The 18,532-nt window shown below is 43.9% G+C and overlaps 1 long non-coding RNA gene across 1 annotated transcript; it reads right to left on the bottom strand.

Annotated features, from left to right (window-relative positions):
* Positions 1-190: 190 nt before the first annotated feature.
* On the bottom strand, positions 191-16,825 carry LOC149352273 (uncharacterized). The gene is made up of 3 exons (XR_016290725.1): positions 16,489-16,825; positions 1,958-2,030; positions 191-527 (listed from the first exon to the last, which is right to left on the bottom strand). It is a non-coding gene; the product is annotated as an uncharacterized LOC149352273 (long non-coding RNA).
* Between the last annotated feature and the right edge of the window lie 1,707 nt (positions 16,826-18,532).

The following is an 18,532-nucleotide window of genomic DNA, read 5'->3' as shown; positions in this document are numbered from 1 at the left end:
TTAACTGCTCTACCATTTTTGCATTTGTTTTGTCATAGCAGGGACGAGGGATGTTTCTTAGGAACGCCATACATATCATGCAAAACTAGGTGGTGTTTTTTGGATACTGTATGGTCATACAGGCGTGCCTCGTTAATTATGGTACATTGGTCCTCCATCAAAACTGTCCATAACAAATTGGGAAGAAAAATAAAACAAACACACATTTATTCAGATATATACACTAAGATTACAGTATGCTTTTCTGCATAACAGCAAGCAGTGAATTCCAAATTATAATCTTGGAAACTTGAACATTTTCCTGGTCACAAAAATTGCACTGCAGTGCGAAATGCCTCCCAGGCCTTGAGAGACATGTCAGGATTAGCACTGGGTGTCCGATTCTGCGTTTGCTGTTGTATTCACAATAGCCCTGTAGATGACTTGTGTTTCACCACTTCCTGGGTCTACTGCATCAGCTGCAGGCATTCCTGAAGACTTGCAAGGAGGATGTCATTGATGCGCACATTCATTTGCCTGTGACCTTCCTGCAAAGAATGCGATTTCTTGGCTGATCTGTGACAACGATGGTGAGCCAATGTATAGGTGGGCTTTGTTGGCTTTGCGGAATCCTTCTAGGTTTGTGTGTGCATTTGCACCTTTTGTACTGGAGTCATAGATTCCCTGGTACACCTATTTGTTTGCATATGGTTCTCTGTTCATGACAGCACCATTTGCATGTTCCCTGACCAAATCCCAATTCTGATGTTGCTCCACAATGACAGACACTGCACTGCTGAGTTGAGCCGTTCCCCAGTCCAGCAGTATCGATGCTAGAGTGTGTGTCAAAGCTGAGGTCAAGCGTGGGACCTGTCTAACTCCCAAAGTTTAATTTCAGTTTCATCCCTCATTGGTTGGACTAAAATTGTTCCTGCTGCTTATACCTATAAATTTAGAGCTTCGAACTGCTGTTAAGCTGAGTTCTTCTGCGCTTAACTGCAGTCATATCTCAATACCAAACATTGCTTAATTTGCAACGCAGGTTGGCGCAACAAAGGTTGAGGAAGCTTCCATTCTTTTCTTACAATGTTTAAACGTTTATGGAGATGGCCATTTGAACATTTATCTTCACATCCTGCAGCCTCAGGTGAAACTGTGGCATGAGGAGATGAAAGAAAAAATATACCCCAGTGTGCCCTTCTAAACACCTGCCCAATGACAGCAGAATCTAATATACAATGAATATTGTGCAGTGAAGATTTTTTCCCTTCCATGTATCTTTGAACATTTTTTTTTCCAGAAGTGGTTGCCCCCGTCATCCAACAAAGTACTGCAGCTTGTGCCATGCACGAAAAAACCACTGACATTATTTCGCTGTCTGATTTTCTTCAAGCTATGCGACAGCTAAGGTGCCCTGGAGACTATATCAGTGAAGCCTTCAGCAACATTGGCCAAAATGTAGTTAAGGTACTGTGCTTCTGCTAAGTGTGCATTGTTTGAGGACCTGATGCCAACATGGTGTGAACATGACATTCAAGAGCTGTCTTCACGATAGCTGTCTTGACAAGTTTACGGTGGAATGAATTGTACAGAAGCAGTCCTTTATTAAGGCACTGTCTCCTCATTGCTCATCAGAGCAACCAAACTGCCATATATATAGCCAAGAGAAAATCGGACAGTGATGCAATGTCAAAGTGGTTGTTTTCTGTGCCAGACGAGCTGCAATCGTTATGCCAGATGACTAGGCCAGCCATTTCTTGCATGAAAAGAATGTGAAAAAACAAACAAACATAATATCAGATTTGTTCAGTGCGCAGGATTCACTGTACATTGGATCCCGCTGTCTTAGGTACGGTTTCTTCAACGGCAGACTGGGGTACATTAAAATGACTGTTTTCATGAGCATTGCAAAAATGTCAAAGTCACAGAATGGTGGTTTCCTCAACTTTCGTTGCAGAGTATGCAGATGCCAACATACCTTTGACATATTGTCACGGGAAGAAGCATTTCTGATAAACCGAGAAATTGTCTGAGCAGAAATAATTCCTAGTCTGAAAAGAAAAAAATGCACGTCTACTCCATCCGACATTTTACTGCAAAAACCTGCAGTCATGATGATGCTTATGCATTCACAGTGCCAGCACTCTTTACTGCACAAGTCTGTGCAAGAGTGCGAACAGTAAATGGCAAGCAGCAGCAGCAGTGTGTCATCCTTTCTTCTGTCTTCATTGTCTGTGTACTTAACCAAAAATAAAAATTACTAGTACTGATGCTGCGAGACCAGACCCCTTCTCAACGAACAAGACATTTCCTACAATGTACTTCGCACCAAGGCACTGCGAGTTCTCTGTTCGAAACATAAGTTAAGGAACTGGACAACTCTTCTGCACAGTGCGGATGTTAAACAAGTGATGTATTCCTTCCAGTCCTCATAAACTGGCAGTCAAACCACACTCTCAGTCACATGCAGCGCCACACTGATTTAGATGTTAGCACACACACGAAAACAGCGCGAACTTCACGAAGGACGCAGAAAGGGGAGACGAGACACATGTTAGTTTCCTGTACACTAACATAAGAAGCGTTCCATCTGAAAATAAGGCTCTTTCTTCACGAATTGATTCATGCAGTTTGTCTATCATCGCACTTACCGAGACCTGGTTAAATGACATGGTTCCTGACAATTGCATTTTCCTCTGCGACTCCGAATTTAACATACTTCATTGTGACCGCGTAAGCCGTAGGGGGGTACTTCTTGCCATTACAAAAAGAAGTCACTGCTGTGCTTATTGAGGTCATGTCATGCCTCGAGCCAGTGTGGGTTCGTGTGAAATGTGACTCTACGGATGTCATTATTGGTGTTTACTACCCTTCTGACATGAACATTTAATCTTATGTGAATTCTGTAAAATGTTAAGGGAAGTTACTGTTCAATTTCCTAATTCAGGCTTACTATTGATAGGTGATTTTAACTTTCCAGCAATTAGTTGGTCCTCACTAACAGCTCCAGCTAATGATCCTGAAGCTCAGACTTTCCTCCAGTCTTGCCTTGTTTTTTTATTGCAACAACATATTTCTGAACCCACGCGTCGTTATACCACACTTCTTGATCTTATCCTAACCAGTAAACCTTTGTTCCAATATTACACTTTTAGAAGGCCTTACTAATTGTTCCATAATCACGGGAAATCTCAATTTCGAGCCCCACAAAAAAGCAACTCGCAACAAACAAATCAAGTGCTACAACCGAGCAAACTTCGCCAAAATAAATGCTGAGTTGACAGTTTTTTCTGAGCACTTTCTTCTCAATTTTTGAACACGTTCAGTGGAGGTCAACTGGAACCTGTTCAGTAATAAACATGCTGCTCTTATTGACAGATTCATGCACTAACACTGCGCATTGGTATAATCGGCACTTACTTCGCCTAAACAAAAACAAAGAAAGCCTTTACAGACAGGCTGACAAAAACAGGCATTGAAACGCTACAAAGCATGTGATAAGAATTATCAGTTCATGACTAATTTGCTCACTAAAATGGTGTCATTTGCATGGCGTCAATTTTGAGAAGGAAGCATTCGAGTATTTTTTATTTACTTACACATACTGCTGTCTCTTCTGTTAGAGGCATAACAGGGATGGGTTACACAGCATTTGATTACAGCAATGTCAAAGAAATGGTATGGCAGTTCTCTTTGAAACTGATTATTCGGCAATGCACACAGAGAACCATCCAAGTTATTCCATAATTTAACATTCAGTGGACCATGATATGCCAGCGTGAGCCATTTTTGCAAGCCACCCAAGAGAAACACATTAGGTAAAAAATGGTGAGGCATAGTAGTGATATCATTGTTAAACAGTGCGGAAAGAGGGGACACATGAAAGCAAGACAAGCAACACAACTGCTTAAGAAAATGGATCATTACCAACTCGCCCAAACAGAATTAGTGCTGCTATGTTCACTTTGTTTCAAGAACTGGTGAGCGGTTTCGGCAGCTTTGCCTTGTACCATTCTTTTTAGTTTTCATTTACCCACTGCAGTACATTTTTCACATTCACACTGCTCTGATGTAATAACCACCAGCCCTTCTGACATGTATGATCTTGACAAAACCCAACGAAATTTGGGTGCGCAGAAAAACCCATATACATGCGCCATAACCCATAGCAACATTTGCAAGGCAATCATGAGAGAACATGCACGCTCCATTCACTGGTGTAATGCCAAGAAACTGGTACACAAGGCACAGCAATGAAGTTTTTCCTATACAGCCACATTCCGCAAACTTTTGAGGCTGACAAAATAGAAGATAGCAGTGCAGCACAAGGTCATGACTGTGACTCAAGATTTCTGGATGATAAAATAAAAGTAAATGATAAAATAAAAGTGACCATAAGGTACCTCAACCGCTGTTTTCTCATAAATTAGTACAGTACCAAAGAAGGCCGTGTAGGCAGCTGCGCAGCACGGAGAGCTCACCTGAACTGGTTCCAACGCGTCATACTTGAACACTGCAGGATGACTTTTTGTTTACGCTTAAAAATGCACTTAGTGTTACAACTGCACAATAAACTGAAGCTGGAACGTACACGACCGCAACAAAAACACGAACAGCACGAACAGCACCAATCCAGCCACAGATATAAACAACCCGCGGCACGCAGAGAATGATGCTGATGTCGATAGGCAGGCCGTCCCAGGCAGATGGCGCTGCTGCGCCACCTACGAAATGCAATTTTTTTTTTGCAACTGATGCGAAATGCGCTGGAAGCATGGCTCAAAATTCGTAAGAACCGACACCACAATAGCACTATAAAAATAATGAGAGCTGACAGCAAAAATAACGAAAGAATAGATTTTACACAAAACTGCCCACCATGAGATCAAAACCGAAACTCGGCAAGCGACTTTGCTTTTTTTTTTTTTTTGCCATTGAAACGCTGTTATTCCTGAAAGCGGCACAATTATTTTTTCTGTATGAGTCGCGTCTGCGTCACGGCAGCGGCAATTCTGCCAGGCATGAGTAATATTTCAAGCAGAACTTTAGAAGCTGTATATGTATATCGGAGGTCTAGAAATGCTGTCTCTTACTGGTTGGTGACATTTGTCGTCATCTTGCCGCGCCTCAACAGAGCTTATCAACATTATGTTAGATTTTAATTTCTTTCAGGTGATTAACCAACCCACTCGCGGTTCAAACATTTTAGATTTAGCTTTCTGCAATGCGCCCGAAACGATTAACGAAGTGTTACTCCTTGACGGTTTTAGTGACCATAAGCTCATTCATCTGCGACTTAATGTCCCATTAGCGTTTCAAGGTCTTACATCCAGGAAAATTCGCGATTACAGTAGAGCTAATTATAGAGATATGAATATTGCACTTAATGATTTTTTTATTCAAACGTTCTTGCCCTCATTTGCAGACAGGTCCGTCGATCAGAACTGGGTACTTTATAAGATCATGAAGATCATGATGTCCAATCTAGTTTACAAATATGTTCCCTTGGTTTCAATTTCAAACGACAAATCTAATACATGGTTCAATAGATCTCTCCGCCGTCATCGAAACAAAAAAAAGCGTTTGTACAGAAAAGCTCGGTTGGTATATCTACATCGGATGCTTGGAAAAAATACGATTGTCTGAAATCTCACTGTTCGGCCCTCCGGGCATCAAAGAAAAAATATTTTTCTCATGACCTACCCGCCCTCCTAAAATCTAATCCCAAAAAGCTCTGGCGTGTGATATCTCCCGGCAGTACTAGCAACCAATTTTCATTGTACAGCGACGATCACGTGCAGCTTTCGGAGAGTGAATGTCCCCAAGCATTTAACAGATATTTTGCGTCAGTGTTCACTCGGGAAGATCATTCCAACATATACATTGTTCCTGATCGTGATTACCAATATATGGCCCCTATTACCATTACCGCTGAAGGTATCGCTCGTCTCATTGCAAATCTTAAGGTTTCCTCATCAGCTGGTGTTGACAACATAAATTCTAAAATATTGAAAAACACTGTATCAATCTCCAGTGAAATTCTATGCCCCATCTATCAGCAATCATTATCATCTGGTTTACTTCCTACAGATTGGAAAATTGCTAAGATCATTCCAGTGTTCAAAAGTGGAAACAGAAATTCACCAGAAAACTACCACCCCATTTCGCTAACCTGCATTTGCTGTGAATTACTCGAGCATGTTGTTGCTTCCCACATTTACTGCCATCTGGAACTTAATTCTTTCTTTTTTCCTAATCAGCACGGCTTCCGGAAAGGTTTTTCTTGTGACACCCAACTGCTAGAATTTACAACTGACTTGGATTTCAACATGGATGCTAACCTTCAAAGTGACTGTATCTTTTTAGATTTTGCTAAAGCCTTCGACCGTGTTGCACATTCCCGCTTGTTCTCAAAATTGTTTGCTCTGTGCCTAGATTCTTTAACCCTGTCATGGCTACGTAACTTTCTTTCATTTCGCCAGCAGTTCACTACAGTAAACAATTTCACCTCCCCACTAAGTGATGTAGAGTCTGGCGTACCCCAAGGCAGTGTTCTTGGCCCCTTATTGTTTCTAATATACATTAACGACTTGGCCACAGACATACCTTCTTCTATACGACTCTTTGCTGACGACTGCATCATTTACCGGCCCATTAATTCTATGGATGATCACCTTGCTCTCCAAACTGACCTGAACTTAATTTCAAATTGGTGTAGTAAATGGCAAATGATGCTCAACTCATCTAAATGCAAGGTTATCTCTTTCACCCGCAAGCGTACTAATTCTAATTTCTCGTACTCCATTGAAGGTACTGTAGTGTCTCGGGCATCATCTTATAAGTATTTAGGTATTCACCTCACGGATAATCTTTTATGGGCCACGCACATTCAATCCATCTGTGCCAAAGCTTCAAGATCACTTGGGTACCTGCGGCGGAACTTGCGAAACACCCCTAATAACGTGAGAAAAGTCGCTTACTTAACAATCGTGCGTCCTCAACTAGAATTTTCTTAACCTACGTGGTCTCCTTATCAAAATTACCTAATCAACATGCTTGAACCCGTACAAAATAGAGCCGCTCGTTTCATCACACAAAAGTACCACCCCCGTCCAGCATCACTAAGATCAAACTTGATATCTCCCTCGAACCATTACATATTCGCCTTTCCATCGCTCTTTTATGCTTACTTCATAAATATCGTCACAGCACCAGGCCATCTCCCTTGCCCCTCGAAGAGCCTTCACGCATTTCACACCGCCTACATAATCAGTACAGCATTAAACGCATTTACGGAAGAACCCTAGCCTTCAATTCATCTGCACTTCCACGTGCCATTATTCTTTGGAATGATCTTCCCAACTGTATCGCATCTATCGGCAACCACCAATCATTTCAAGACAAGCTGCACAAACATTTTCTTTAACGACATTGTGTCTTGTTTCAGGTTGTTCGGTGTCCTTGGTTCCCTTTTCTTCTCGTTGGTATAGTATTAAGTTTTGGTTTCTTGTGCAATTTCAACCATTAGTATATTTTTTATGGCTACTGCTTTTTCTTTCGATGCGGTGATGTATGTCTTGTAGTTACGTTTTGCCCTGTATATTTATAATTTTGTTTACTTTTTGCCTTGTATCACGCGTTGTTTTTAACTCATTGTTCCTATTTGCTTAATCTATTGTTTTTGCCCCCTTACTCAATGCCCTTCTGGGCCCTGTAAGGTATTTTGAATAAATAAATAAATAAATAAACAGGATTGATTTCGGTTCCTCAGCGTGCACTGCATCGGACAGTACACGGGCCTCTAGCATTAACGCCTCCATCGAAATACGACAGCTGCCGGGGTCGAACCCGCGTCTTTCGGGTCAGAAGCCGAACACAATAACCACAGCAGTGGCTGAATGGATGTGCTAGCATTCATGGAGGTTCACGGAATATGTGGCGAAGCTATTAATTTAGCAGTCTCAATCCCTTTTTTCAAGGCGTCGTATTGCGTTTCACAAGGACGGGTAAAGAATGCAGGCCAAGATAAGCCACGTGTACAAGAATGCAGCAGTGCCGCACCGTATATTTCGCGGACGCGACACGCCACTGTTCACATATGTACTATCGGGGACAAAAGTTTGCTGGACGAGAGTTCTTGGAAAAACGTCCATTGTAGCTCCACCTCGCTAGTCAGTCGCCTTTTGCCGCTCCTTGCGAAAAGTGACGCCCCCACTTTCTGGATTCTCGTTGTGCACCGCAAGCGCGCAGGCTACTGCGCCATTAGCGACGTGCACAGCTCGCGTCGTTATTCAGGAGTTCCTCTACATGATTGAATTCATCATTCTGCCAAACTGTTCTCATGAAATCATCTTGGGTTTGGACTTCCTATCGCGCCAAAACGCAGTCATCGATGGTGCTCGGGCTGAACTCGAGTTCTTTTTGCTCTCAGCGGTTCTTTGTCGCCCGATGCCCCTTCTGCTGCTCCTGCCAAAGCCGTCACTGCTGAAGACACTCAACTGCCTCCCTGTTCTTCTGTTCTTGTGCCCATCGCTTCTGACTTTGTTCGCGACGGCAACATACTTTTTACACCATCGCCTCTTTCTGTGCCACAAGTACATGCCCATACCTTACGCCATCCTCACCCTGTCAGCTGGCCTTAGCGCATTGTTCATGACCAGTCTGTTTACATATGCTTCCGTTGTGTGTCGCGGTGAGTGCCTTGGTACCGTCCAGATCATTGATTTCATTCTCTATTGCGATGAGACTGTCCCTCGACGTAGATGCCCTCCACACTTCGCTCGACACTTCACCTCCAGACGTTTTCCTTCCCTCCATCAACGCCTCTCTCCCTGCACCTCAACGCACTCAACTTCTCGCACTGCTTCATCACTTTCGTTCCTCCTTCGATTTACACCAACCCACTTTGACCTGCACGTTGACTGTCGCCCACCACATCGACACCAGTGACCATGCCCCTCTGCGTCAGCACCCATATTGTGTCTCCGCCAGTGAGCGCTAAGTTATTCAACAACAAGTTGACACCATGCTTCAGAGCGGCGTGATTCAGGCCTCACACAGTCCCTGGCCTCACCCGTGGTACTCGAGAAGAAGAAAGATGGCTCTATTCGCTTCTGCATTGATTACTGCCACCTGAATCACGCAAAAGGATGTTTACCTTCTTCCCCGCATTGATGATGCTCTGGACTGCTTTCAAGGAGCGGAACTTTTCTCTTCTCTCGATATATGCTCTGGCTATTGGCAGGTCACCATGGCAGCCAACGATCGCCCTAAAACCGCATTTGTGACCCCTGATGGCCTGTATGAATTTAATGTCATGCCTTTTGGCCTCTGTAATGCTCCAGCTATTTTTGAGCGCATGATGGACACCATTCTGTGCGGCCTGAAGTGGAAGTTGTGCCTCCGTTATCTCGACGACATCGTGATCTTTTCGCCCGACTTTGCGACTCATCAGTCCTGGCTGAAGCACGTCTTAACCTGCCTTATGGATGCCGGCCTTCAGCTGAACTTAAAGAAGTGTCGATTTGCTGCTCGTGAACTGAAAATTTTAGGCCACGCTGTGTGTCAAAAGGGGGAGTCTGCCCCGACCCCGCCAAACTTCATGCTGTGACTGCATTTCCAAAACCTACTTGCATTAAGGAACTGCGCAGCTTCCTAGGCCTCTGTTCCTATTTTAGTCGCAACTTTGTGGCCATTGTTGCCCCTTTAACTCAGCTTCTCGGCAGCAACGTGGATTTTTTCGAGTTGGTCGCCTTCCTGTGACAACGCCTACAACACCTTGCGAAGTCTCCTCATGGCACCACCCATCTTGCATCACTTCGACCCGCAAAGCTCCAACCACACACGGACGCCAGTGGCATTGGCCTCAGGGCTGTGCTCACCCAACGCAAGTCTGGCTTCGAACAATGTGTCATTGCGTACGCCAGTCGCACCATCATGAAAGCCGGATCCAGCTACTCCGTGACAGAAAAAGAGTGCTTGGCCATTGCCTGGGCCCTTGGCAAGTTTAGACTTTATCTCTATGGGCGTCATTTTCACGTGATCACCAACCACCATGCCCTATGTTGGCTTTCTTCGCTCCGGCGGCCTTGCTCGATGGGCTTTCCGTCTACAAGAATAAAACATACGTGTCGTTTATTGGTCGGGCCGCAAGCACCAGGACACTGATGCCCTGTCCCGCTCCCGGCCGAGCTTGCCAGCCTCTCCGCCCTCCACTCCGCTGTGCCTTCACTCACCACCTGCGTCATGCCTCGTGAGCAGCGTAAAGATCAATGGATTGCCTCTCTTCTTGACTTACTCTCCGCCCCATCTATGGCTCCAGCATCCCGCGCGTGAAAAAAATTGTAAATTGTACGGTTTAACATCCCAAAAGAACCCGCTGGCTACAAGGGTCGTCTTAGTGGAGGGCTCCGGATTAATTTAAAGCATCTAAAGAAGACTGAAGAGACATACACTTAATGCAATGTGACCATGCTGCCTCGAGAACTTTTGCATAGGCTGTCAGAAGCAAAAGGCCAAGGGCTATCATCAACTATTTCCTGCACAGTGTCTCATGGTGTCAGAAGCTTCACACCATTTAGATAAAGAGAGCTAATTGATCAACAACTCAGAGCGAGACTAACACCGTTCTTGCTTTGGGTTGCTGATCAATTCGGCCTCACCATGGCATCTGCTAGGCACCCTGGTTAGCTTAAATGTAGAGTGACTGCCCAGGCAGGCAGTGGTCCCTGGCTCTATCGCCAGACTAAGACGGATTTCCCTTCAGCTGCAAAGGTTCTGAGAAAGCTGTTTAGCTTTGCTCTACAACCGTATAATTGCGATCAAGTACAAACTCATGAGTAATTACTGCCTAATTGAAATGTACTTCCCCTTGGGTGTTTCCCTTAATGGACTACATTTTGAATGTGCACTCCAAGGGCATCTTCCATTCCCCAACATTCTCCTTGCCCCAAAACAGATAGCGATCTGAAACTCAAAACAAAACAAGAGGCTCCATGCTGACACTGTCAACAGGAATTTTCTATTCAGTCTTTGAGAATACATGCATCCTGTTGTAACGATACTTTTGATACAGCATTGTGTACACAGACTTAGGACACAAATCAATCACACTCTCACTTTACAGTTCTTCCATTCAGTGACTCACGATGAATGTTCATGTTTACTGTTTGGCTATGGGAGGGTTTCTGCTGTAGTGCTGGCTGCATTACCTACCCCTTTCCAATTTCCTATTTTTCTTTTGCCAAGGCTGTGAAGTCTGACTGCACCTGTTTCAATTAATAGGTACATTTAGCAGGCTAGTAGCTGCAGTCCACAGAGTGTTCGAAGTTACTTTCTTTGCAATGGAATAAAATGTAGCAGGAAGCTTTAAGATACCTGGATTCTTATGCTGCAAACCTGTTGGACCTAACATGGGCCTTCTGGCAGTTTCTAGGGGTCATCTTTCTGCATTTATGGAGTACACAGAAACTTAGGATAGATAATGCTTTGTGCAACATGCATGGAAGCAACTTCACATTTTTTCTGCTGTGGCTGCAATCCTAGCAGGATGACCTAGAGGATTAACTAACACATGCTGACATTTGAGTTTAGGTTCCCTCTTGGGCTTTCTAGAAAGTATATGCTTGCTGCACCAATCAAACATAATCTGATCTTGGGCCTCAAGATCACCTTGTAAGCATTCCCATCGAGCAACTCTGTCAGAACAGCCATTGGTAAAGCAGCCCAGTCAGTGTTTTTGTCCCTTGTGTGTTAAAACGCTTCAGTAAGTTTCCTCTTTGAGACAGTTCTGTGCATTTGTGAAAGGCAGGCTTGATTCTGCATTTTTAACTAAAACATACATATACATACATACATACATACATACATCTTTATTAACTCTCACAAGGTTACATTAGTAACAGAGGAGAGAGGACGCAAGGCAAAAAGCTGCGTTGGTGCAGCTTGAGGGCCACCCTGCGCCCTCTGCCGGCGGTATCGCCTGGCAGCTAATCACAACAGCAGTGCAAGAGCGCACTCGCAAGCACAAAAGAAAATACAGCCACAAAATATATACATTAACATTTGCATGATGTTATGCCGCTATTATCACTCGACATTATTTGACAAAAGAAACTGCTCAAAATATTTATGTACAGGAAACGCATTTATAATCAACCGAGATACAAATCAAGTAGAAAGAAGATACACAAAGCTATATGTATATGTTCTAATCATGACGTCAAAAATTATGCACATTGAAACAAAGGAATAAGTGTTATTAATTTATGCCATGAAGTCTTTTCAAGTATGATGTTGTTCTTGTGCACAATATTGAGGTAATGTGGTAGACTGTATGTCGGTGACTGCTTACCGTATGTAGTGCGGCAGAAAGGTACGGACCATAACATTTTGTTCCGTGTGTTATAAGATGGAATCGAACGAATGAGGTTGAAACTTGATAAGAGGAAATCATTCTTAGTTGAAACAGCATTTTTATACATAGAGATTAACTTGAATGGGAATAACTCAGAGATTTTCATTATACTGAACCTTACAAAGTAGGAACCTGTATGAGTACACCACAGCACATTAGCTATTAATCTAATTGCTCGTTTTTGCGCCATTAGAATTTTCATTTGCTTTTGCTTGGTTGTTGTCCCCCAGACCATGAGACAATAAGTTATATGTGGCAATATTAATGCATTGTAAATTAATACTTTAACTCTAGGCGGAAGTGTATGCCTCTGGCGGCATAGGATGCCATTAATCTTGTTTATTTTAGCGCAGATATTCTCAGTATGTTTATCCCAATTAAGTGATTCGGTCCAAACAACACCAAGACATTTCACAGCTGGCACGACATCAATTTTTTTGTTTGCTAACCAAAGGTCAAAATTTGCACGCACCATTCTGTTTTTAGCTCAGAATGTTATTGCTTTGGTCTTCGTGATGTTTACCCTAAGGTAGTTCTTAAAGGACCCCTGACGCAGGAATTCTAAGAACTTATTGACGTGTTCTAGCAGGTCTGTTTCTGTGTTACCTGAAGAAAGCATTTTGAGGTCGTCTGCATACGCTATTATGTTGAGAGGAAGGGGAGCAGAAAATATATCATTAATGTAAATATTAAATAATAGGGGGCCCAGAATGCTGCCTTGTGGTACACCAGAGAGGATAGCTTGCAAGGTTGATTTGTTTACGATATTTCAGATATGATTCAATTAAAGATAAGCTGTTACCTCTAATTCCATAGTTATTGAGTTTATGTACCAGTAAAGTATGATTAAGCAGGTCAAATGCTTTGGAAAAATCAACAAATATTCCTAGTACAAGGAGCTTTTCCTCAAACGCATTTATTATTATTTCTTTTTGCTTAATTAGTGCCGTTTCCGTGGGCCTTTGTTTTCTGAAATCAAACTGACTGTCTGATAGAATTGAATGTTTGGCTAGAAAAGTATTGATTCTCACATAAATAATCTTTTCCAGACCTTTGGATAATATCGGAAGAATGGAAATAGGCCTGTAGTTAGCCATATCTGAGGTAGCACCACCTTTGTGAATGACAGCCACTTTTGCTACCTGCATTTCTTTTGGAAACACACCAGATTCTATAGCTAGATTATAGATATGCATTAGTATTGGAGCTAGTATGTCAACTACAAATTTGAAGGGTTTGATCTGAAAGCCATCTTTATCTTCAGCTCTGCTATTTCTTAGATTTCTAAACACTGTCACTGTTTCACCTTCATCAGTGGGATACATGAACAGGGATTCAGGAATGCATGGTGTATTATACGCGTAACCCACAGGTGTGTCAGAGGGACAGCATAATGTTTTGGTTATGTTAACAAAGTAATTATTACATTCATTACACAGTTCCTCCCCACCTCTTGGTATACCATCTTTCACTATTGTCGTAATAGTTGTTTTTGAGGTGCGATTTAGTAATTTGTTCAGTTGGTCCCACTGGTTGTGAACACTTCTATTGGACCCCACTGAAAATGCATTACTAAAATAGCTTAGCTTAGCAGTTCGCAATTCTCTATTCAGCTGGTTTCGGTATTTCTTATATTTCTCAAGCTTGGAAGGCTCCCGTGATTTCATGAATTGCGCAAACATTTTCTCTTTGGTCCTTATTTTGCGCAGCAGTTCTTGCGTAACCCACGGCTTCTTTGGATTGCGTTTGCGCGGACGGACTAGTGGAAAACATTTATCATAGACAGTTTTAACTTTGAACAAAAAAGCATTATATGCGTCATTCACGTCTTTTAAAGACAGCACATCGTCCCAACTAGCTTCATATAACATCGAACGAAAACGGACAAGTGTGCTGCATGCAGAGCTGCTACAACTAACATATTCAAATTTTCTTTTTTTTCCCCGCACCATTACCGAGTGGAATCAGCTACCACCATCATCATTGAATTGCTTTTGTTTCATGACTTGACTTGTACAAATTTGTTTTGTGCTTATTGTGCCCCTCCTGCCAGGGCCCTTCACTGGAACTGCAGTATGCTCTAAATAAATAAATAAATTGCAGAGAAATTGTTTTAAAAATGCAATGCTTCTGTCCTGGCACGAGTTTATTCTCTAGGCAAGCTTGAGATAAACTACGGTTCAGTGCTGACTTAGGAACCCTTATGCAAAGTTAGCAGTAAGTGTACCAAAAGTACAAGGCATTTAATTCCCCGGAGTAATTGGAATACGTGAGAGATATTGGTGAGGACAACAGCCCTATACCTGGCTTGAAAAATGATGATATTTCGTTTTTATTCATTATTCATTTTGTTCATTTATGTTTTATTAATTTGTGTCTGGAACTCACTACTAACAATCATCAAATCATCGAGTACAGAAGCATCATTCCATAAAAACCTGAAAGTGTGTACTTTTTAAATACCTTCATTTGCCATGCCAATGAACCCTGTGTTTATTGTGTACGGCTTTTATTGCTTGAGTGCTTTTATATAGTATTGTGTTCTCTTTTTGCGGTGCTCCTTAATACGTTTGTAAAATTAAGCATGCTTAATAAAATGTTTTGTTATGATTGTTTATTCCCACTGCACCTTTTTCCGGTATGCAGTTACTATCTACCATATTTTATCATGCGTCATATACGAGGTGCCCCAGCTAAAAGTATCCAAGCTTTTAAAAAACACAGAATGTCCTAGCTGCGTGAGACCAACTGAGGGTAGTTCAGAGTCATGTGACCTAGTCATACCTCGGCACCATGGGGGGTGTCTCAATAACATTCGCACTCACAGCCACTCACCCTCACATCCACTCACTCGTACTCACATTCATGTGCACTCACACTCGTAACCAATCACTCGCATTCACACTCATGTCAACTCACACTCGTAACCACTCGCATTCTCAACCACTCACTCACACTCGTACTCATGTCTACTCACACTCTTAGCCACTCGCACTCACGACTTACTCTCACACTCATGACCACTTGCATTCACAATGATCACTCACTAGCAATCACAACTTCTCACTCACACTCACGTCCACTCATTCGCACTCACACCCATCACCACCCACACTCACTCGCACTCGCGTCCACTCACACGCACGACCACTCACTCACATGTGAGCTGATATGAGTGCACTCAAGAGTGAGTGTGCCGACCTATGGACCTAGTCTGCAGTTTTTTTTTCGTGCTTCAAAGTTAATTAATTAGTTCAGCATAATTAGCTAACTTTTTCATTATTGAATTGAGGAACAAAGTGTCAATGTAGAAGTTGTAAATTGTCTAAAAAAATCGCTAGCAGCGCTGTTTCCATCAAGGTACGATTTACACCAAAAGAGTCATTATGCATTGGAGAAAAGGAGCAAGCACATATGCCAAGCATGGAAAGCTGGTCTCTAGATGAGAGACGCTTGCACTTTCAGATCATCTATGCTTAGGAACTACCAACAAAATCACAGATTGCAGAAAATATGTGGCTGCCACATCCATCTCAGATTACACACAGAGCAGTGGGTGCAATATTACTAACGCCTACTGTTTGCACTCGGAACCGTTTAACACTAGTACTTTGTGTGGACGTATCATCATTCCTGTGTCCAATATAAGATAAGACAACAGGTATATGCCATCATGAAACTGTTTGCAACAATGTCTAAAGGAACCCAATGCACTCTTCTAGGTTACCTGACTCCAGCTCCCTTATTTCAGTTTTGCGACAACGTCATCCGTAACTGCTGCTTTCATGAGAGGTGTGAGATAGATATGAGTTTGACGATTCAGCAATTTGAAAAAATTGTGCCACAACCTAAGACGAAGAATGGGCACAATGAGTACGGGCTGTCACGACCATTTTTGCAGTAAACCACGAAAATATACGCTCAAAACCTACATCATACAAAAACCACTCCGCCGTGGACTTTACACGAAACCCGCTAAGAGAAAAGACTCAAAAAAGCGACAGTTACACAGTCAAATCACCGACAATCAAAACAAGTGCCACCAATGCTGGCTTGAAAGGCCAGGAATCTCACTCTACCGCTGAACCACTCACCGATAATTTTCGCACATATGCAGGCCAGGCAAACGTTGCTACAATACACTTGGGCCAGGAAAGACGCGGCGCTGCATTTCTGCATTCACTAGAGAGCCTACATGTAAAAAGACGGTGGCGCGCAACATGTAGGCTCCCTAGCATTCACCCAGCGGGGCGTCTGTTTGGGCGTCATGGCAACAGCAGACAACACCTTGGCAACATTGCATTTGTCGGGAACGGGCGTGAGCAACACTGAACTTGGCTGCAGCGTCTGTTTTGGCAACATTGCACTTGTCGGGAACGGGCGTGGCCAACATTGGGCTTGTCTGTAGCGGCTAGCAAACGGAAACACGCGCCCCGGCCCCCGCGCCACCGACACATGGGGACGATCCGAACTAGGGAAGTCTAGGGATTCAGCTCGGCTGAAGTGCAAAAATCCAAGCAACACTGTGCTCTCTGGGGGTTACTCGAGGTTATTGCGGGCGGTTGTTAGCCGCTACTCCTCGGCAGCGGCGTCAGAGGAGGATATATCTTGCAGAGGCTGAGCGTGTGACGTCATGCTCCCTCCTAGTTTTTTTTTTCCACCATGCAAGAAATGCTTTCGCGTTAAAATCGTCTGCAATCTTGCTTAGCTGAGTGACTAGGGTCACTGGAACGGTTTGGAAGTGATATCGGATTGGAGACCTGTACAAGGACGAATTTGCAAGCATTTAAAGGGGTGGAGACAGCAAATTTTGAAGCTATAAAAAGCCTGCTATGGGATTCCTATGTATGCAAGGGCACTCAAAGCCAGGTGTTGGACGCAACAAACGTTTAAAAAATATTTTAATTCGGTTCCAAAAATTACCTAAATGCTCACGATCTAGACCCATCGCTAGCGCCATCAACGCTGACGTCACAAGGGGGTAAACAAGTTTTAGTGACGTCATACCAAAATACAGTGACGTATGATGAGCGGGGCACAGCCGCGTGAGCGCAGTCGACGCACCAGCGAGCCGCATTTGCTGCTAACCGCCACTCGCTCGGTTTGCGGCGCGCCGTTGCGAACAGCGTCGCAGCGTCCGATTGCAGCTCGTCGCCTACGTCCGGCCTGCTAGATGTCAACGGCGAGCCGCTCGCGACAAACGCAACGACGGGAAGCGGTAGCCAATAGACCTTTCCACAAATTCCGCCGCGCCACCAAGCGGCCGCGCAAAGCACTCTGGGAAAACGGAGCGCCGCGGCGCCCGCGGCGCCGCGCTCGCGTCTTTTCGTACCGTCTCTCCGACTGCGCCTGATCACCGGAAAGCCTTCCTCTGCCATTTCGTCGCCATCGCTGTTTCTTATACCTGTGCTACACGGGAACGTTCGAATGACATCTGAGTCGAATGACATTCGGAAACTGGAATGACATTCGGACTCGACGGACGCGCGCGGTGCTACACGAAACCTTCCAAGCGCATTAGAAAGCCTCAGCTCGTTTTCAGTGTACAACGATGACGACGGCGGTGGTGACACTGCTCCGACAACGACACTATCACGGTCAACCGCAGCATGTGATTATAGTGAAATATCTAGTTTACTATAATATGATTGCAGTGGGACACATTTTTCAGGCCAACGACACCGACGAATCCGATCGGCGGACGGTCAGCCTTGTCGGCGGCTGAGCGAAAGCACGGTGATGAGGCGGCAGTGCAAATATGTTCGCGCTTCTAAATGAGCGAAACGAACGGCCATATTTCACATGTGCACACCTGAACAGTCACCAGCGATAAGCGCTTGCCAAATTAATTTCAGTCGACGACGACTCCCTTCCCTTCCGCGACGACTAGGCCTAGCGGGTCCGTGGGATATTATCTGTGATTGCGGCGGTTGTGATGAGCGAATCACTAGCTTTAGCGAATGAAAATGGTCACCGAGTGTAGTTTTGGCAATAGTGACCTGAAATTAATTATTGCTTACATCGCTGGGCACGCATATGATGAACGTGAAACGCCGGTGTGACCCAGACTGCCGAGCCGTGCTTTACGGCCAGCAGCAGTCGTCGCCATCGCTAGCTTGTGGATGACAAGTTAGGCCG

This window comes from Amblyomma mixtum, chromosome 3, assembly GCF_055824585.1.
Source record: "Amblyomma mixtum isolate Tamu chromosome 3, ASM5582458v1, whole genome shotgun sequence".
In the NCBI taxonomy this organism is placed as follows: Eukaryota; Metazoa; Arthropoda; class Arachnida; order Ixodida; family Ixodidae; genus Amblyomma; species Amblyomma mixtum.
The sequence above is the reverse complement of the archived record's forward strand: the minus strand, read 5'-3'. Positions and strand labels throughout refer to the sequence as shown.